This window comes from Stylophora pistillata, chromosome 9, assembly GCF_964205215.1.
Source record: "Stylophora pistillata chromosome 9, jaStyPist1.2, whole genome shotgun sequence".
NCBI classification, from domain to species: domain Eukaryota; kingdom Metazoa; phylum Cnidaria; class Anthozoa; order Scleractinia; family Pocilloporidae; genus Stylophora; species Stylophora pistillata.
The window spans coordinates 21,794,721-21,800,200 of NC_142527.1; the positions used below are offsets into that span (position 1 = coordinate 21,794,721).

Below are 5,480 nucleotides of genomic sequence, written 5' to 3' on the forward strand. Positions count from 1 at the left end.
TATCTTAAATGTTCTGACCGTTCATTTTTTCTTGGCTGGTCAAAAGCCTATGGAGTGTCGCCAATATCTTAATTACAACAGGTAAAAGAGGCTTGTCACCTCTTTTATACGGAAGGTTGAAAAGTTATTGAACTCTTTTTTAACGGTTTCCGTGAAATTTCATGAAAGTTTAGAAAGAAAATTCAAGCGCTGTATAAAATCGCAAATGTCTAATCTCCGGAGTTCAGAGGAAGAAGATTTCCTCATCTCACAGGTTGTCCTGAACATCATGTTCGCCACACCAGCTCTCCTCTCAAATGTGTTTTTAGTGATCACTGTATGTCGAAATACAAACTTGAATCAGAGGATTTGGCAAAACCATGCAACATACTTCGTGGTAAATGAGTGTCTGCGACCTTCTAGCCGGTCTTGTTTCCGGATACGGAAGCCTTTGTTACAATATCTTTATTTTGAGAGGCCAGACACAAGAAAGCCTAGTTGGCTTGCGAAGTTTAATAGTTTTTGCTGCTGTCTTGACAAATATCGTCTCATCTGGCACCATAGCTGCAATGTCCTATGATCGTTATTATGCAGTTTCGTCTCCTCTGCGTTACAGAGCCCGGGTGACCAAGACGAAGATAAAGTCAGTTCTTGCTTTTATTTGGATTTATTCCTCGATATTCTCCTGTCTGTAATTGATGGGAGTGCCATCATCTTTGTTTACTCTCCTCTATTGCCACCTTCACGTCTCGGTTCCTCTTATAATCTTGCCGGTATTATATTGGAAAACATTCCGAGCACTTCGTCTGCACAATAATCAAGTGCAAGATGTAGCAGATGATGATGGAAGGCAGCAAATGGACGTGGCCCAAAGGCATAGAGAACGCAAGATGGTGTCGGCATTTCTCTTGATTCTTGTTTTCTTTTACCTGTCTTTAGGCCCACAGTTAATTGCTCAAAACGTACTTGTTTTTTTCCCAGATTCCAACAATCGAAAAAGTTTTCGTTTTTTCCTGCGTTTCTCAAATAATTTTCTTTTCGTAAATTGCTGTTTAAACCCGTTTATCTACGCGTGGAGAATTCGGACCTACAGAAGAGCTTTCAGGGAGATTTTTAGTGGCTGTGTTCGACTTCCGAGGACAGTGCCTCCATAGTAGTGCAAAATCACGTCGAACAATAATTAGAAGGACCGTACACGGTAGAAGATGGACTTTTGTACTTAAGCAGATAGATATCGATTTACCCAAACGGAATATTGGAAACACACGCGCGGTTAAAGTCAGTTAATTAAGAACCGACGGCGAGTTACCTTAACTTTCTTTGGTGATTTTCCCGGCGGTCACAGTGCGTTGTCTGTCTGATAAACAGATAAAAGGTGCGGTGTACTGCTTTCAGCGATCACATAGCCCTGGATTTTTCAATAGTAGAAAACAATAGGGGAATTACTGGTATCTCAGTAACTTTAGCTAGGAACGTTTTGAGTTTTTCAGTCAATCTTTCATACAGGTTCACTTTCAGAGGTTGGGTTCTTTACATCAATTCCTATATCTTTGGTGACATTGGCCAAAGGGTCCAAAGATAGTTTGCTCAGCTGTTATTTAGGTCGAAGGTTCGGGAAAAAGGAATTAAAAAAAATTTATTTTAATTTGCAAAAGTGAGCCCGGAGGCACCCATGTTCATCTTTAATAGGTATTCGAACATATGGTACCCTTAAGATTGGTACTCAGTTCGTATGGATTTTCCCCTTGTTTCTGATAACGGCCTTTCTTGAACACGTTTTTGGGAAGGAACCGTTCTTCTACTGGATTCAAGGCGCAATTTCCTTTAATTCATAATTAAGCTAAGTAGGACTGATTTATGGTATAGATGATAACTGTTACTTGGCAGTCATTGCAATAAACTAGTGTATAAGCACAGTTCGACAACACGTTGTTACAGAAAAAAGACATTAATGCAGGGCTCGCAATTTGCGAGTAATTCCTAAAATTTAGTCTCAAGTTCGAAAATTGTAGTCGCAAAAGTAACCAACCCAAACAAAATATCGGAAATTAGAAGCGAAGATTTCCTAGAAATTTCATGAGCGTCGCACGTTTCTGAAAAAGTGTGCCCGCGATACGTTTCTCAGCAAGAAATCGACGATAAAAGGCACGCAACATTTAACTTGAATTTCGCAGGATTTTTCGGATAAAACTACAGCAACCAATAACAAGTAAGACACAAGGCTGTTAAATATAATTTATTTATAAGCTAGGCTGTAAAACGGTCGGAAAATCGCTACCAATGGAGAAATTTTAGTCGCAAAAGCAAAATCACAATTTTCCAATGCCCCCGATACAGGCGCAATTTCGAGCCCTGTAATGTAGATCGAGCAGTTGGCCATTAACAGTATAACAAATGATCTGAAATACATAGAACTTTCAGCAGAATATTTGTTTACGAAAGGTTGGTTTGTTGGCGCACGAAACTATTATGGATTAGGGATTCAGTATTGAATCAAAATGGCACTGATTTAAAGCTTTTGAAAGCTTTTCATATTTATTTTGATATTCCTAAGTGTTTTCTGTCTCATCCTATGCCTTCATTTTTAGTAAATGTTGAATGAAACGAAGTCAAAAGAAATAAAAAGATCTTTTTTCTTAACGTCCTTAAAATGTACAACATTTGAACCCTGCATTATCATTACAGTGAGCCCCTTTACATCAGTTGGGCCGCAAAAAAGCTGAGGATCGGCAAAAACTCGTAAGATAAGCGAGATAAAATAATTACAGTTGAAATAAATAATATCTTATCGCTGTCCTTGCTGACAGACTAGAAGCTGTAAGTGACTTCCCTGATACTTAGCTATTACGACAGTAATTTCCATCTCATTCACAAAGTAAAGTTCATCACTAGTGGGAAGGAGAGTAAGATCAAGTTAGGAGGAAATTCCTGTAGGTCAAGCTCTCATAGATAGGCCTTTACACATTCTGCCGGCAGAATCTCGAGCATAATAGGGCCTCAGGAGCAGAAGATATGATTGGGACATAATCCGAGCAGAATAGGCCATTTTTGGCCATTTTTGCATATTCTGGGGCCTGGGAACGAGTCTGAGAGGGAGCTGGGCATGAGCATCCGAGCAAAACAAGATGGCGGAACCAAACCCACAACCGCAGGTTTTGTGTAACCGTGTCGTTTCTGGTTGTCCCAGACTCTTTTTACAAGTTATTACCCATATTAGTTTTAAGGGTTAAATAATAAATACGCATATGTTGGGTTAGCCTCACCCTGGCAGGGCAATGTATATATCTTATAACCAAGCGCGATGGCCGTACTGGGAGAATGTCGGCCCGAGGTTTTTACGGTACGGACCGAGCGCAGCTCGGTTCGTACCGTAAAAAAGACCGAGGGCCGATATTCTTCCAGTACGGTCCCGAGCAAGCTTGGTTAATAAGAGATTTATTACACGACTTAAGTTCAAAGGGACACAAGTGCGGTATCATTCGGGACCATTCGGGACAGTGCCCGGTCCAATACTGAGAGAATATTGACCGGCAATAGAGCATTTTGATTGGTTGATTTTAGTTATTGGCCCTCTGACTTCCCGAGTCGTGTAATAAAATGTCTTATTTATCATGTTTGAGTAATTTGAACCCAGGAATATCGATTTTTACAGAAGCATAATTCGAGCATAATAGTACTTTTGGAGCATAATTTCGAGCAGAATAGCCTTTTTTGGAGGCAATTCTTTTGAGCAGAATAGCCTTTTTTTCGAGCAGAATGAGTAAAGGCCTACTCATAGAAAGCAAGGTAACCGCGATCACTTTCTCCCTTAAACTTCTCTGGATTTATTGAAGCCATGCCTGCTGTACTCTCATGCCCTGTTGCTTATTACAATCTATCAAGCTCATAACAGAAATCTAGGGAATAAGCAAACGCTTGCAATACCATCCCAGAGGTTAATTTTAGCGTGCGCAATCTTAGCTCGAGAAAACTTTGTTGGCTTCCATAATTTTTTCATCTTTGAAGCCGTCTCGACAAACATCGTTCACTGGACACTACTAAAACGAAGTGTTTTGATCGGTGGTTCGCAGCACGTCTCCAGATCCCAAGAACAGTTTTATAAAGAAAATTTATGCGGAAAACGAGACGGAAAGAGAGGCATCACGCAATAGAAGGTCACTGCGATGACTCTCGCTTGACTTCATTAAGGCCTGCTGAAAAAAAAAAGAGTACCAGGAAAACACTCGTACCAAGAATTGGATTATTGCGTTTGATTTATTCAATATAAATAATTATAAATTGACATCAACCAGGCTTTTATACACGGCAATCATAACGTACCGTAATAGCGTTGCTCGTGAAAGACTATCTTTTCTGTTGAGCGGTCATTCATTACTACAAAGTACAGAAGAATAAGCTCTATGATATTGAACGTCTTTTAAGTTATCTGTGCACGTCATATTTTTATGGTGGATCATGATTGGAAACTAATTTTTACAGACAGTCACGGTGAGGTACACGACTCAACAAGAAATTTCTAAAAAATGGTTAATCCACTTAGATAGGGTTGTTTTTCTCCGTTTCGATTCACCATCGACTACAAAAGGAATTGATGTGATCATTAAATCAAGGTAGTTTTCATGATTATATTGCCTTTTATTTCTAGTCTTTTGATGCTACCTAATCATCGGTTTCGATTAAGGAATCAAATGTCTAGTTGTCAGTAGTTCCTCATCATTTGTTACCGTCTCTAAGAATGCTGGCAATCAGTGGATATATAAGGATAAAGAGCATGATTACTGCTTTAGACAGTTCACCAAAATGGCAGAGATATCTGTGATTTTTACATATTCAAACTCTTTTGTTTTTGAAGAATTGTGGAAATCAAACATCTGGAAATTCTTTCTCTCGGTTATGAAAAAGGCACGTTAGGGTGTGTACAGAGTGCTTGTTCATTCATCAGTTTCAAGAAGGAGAACACAGAGCAACGTGATTTCTTTATAATGGAAAACTCTGATGAGGCGTTGGAGAAAGCGTAATTTTAGCTGTTGCAAACACTATTTTGTCTACAGCAACGGTTGTTTCGAATGTCACGTTGCTTTTTACCGTCTACCGAGATCCCAACAGGAATCAAAGACTCTTGCATACGCCTGTAACTCTCTTGGTGGTAAATCTGAGTATCTGCGATCTCCTAGCGGGTATTTCGCCTGGATATGCAAGCCTTTACTACAATATCTCTATTTTAAGAGGCCAGACGCGAGAGAGCGTCATTGGCGTCCGACTTTTAGTAAATTTCTTTTCCATTTTGACAATATCGTGTCATCAGGTATCATAGCCGCAATGTCTTTTGATCGTTGGCTCGCAGTTTCGTCTCCTCTTCATTACAAAGCTCGAGTAACCAAAAGGAAGATGAACGTAGTTCTCGCTTCTGTTTGGATTTATTCCTTGATATTTTCCAGTCTCTCCATGATGGGAGTGGCAGTGTCTCTGTTTGTACCCCTGTACAGTCATCTTCATGTTTC

The 5,480-nt window shown here is 39.7% G+C and overlaps 2 pseudogenes; both read left to right on the top strand.

The window, feature by feature from the left end:
- Positions 1–205: 205 nt before the first annotated feature.
- Positions 206–1,369, top strand: LOC148723795 (adenosine receptor A2a-like; annotated as a pseudogene).
- Positions 1,370–4,779: 3,410 nt separating this feature from the next.
- Positions 4,780–5,480, top strand: part of LOC148723796 (galanin receptor 2a-like) — a 1,161-nt pseudogene continuing 460 nt past the window's right edge.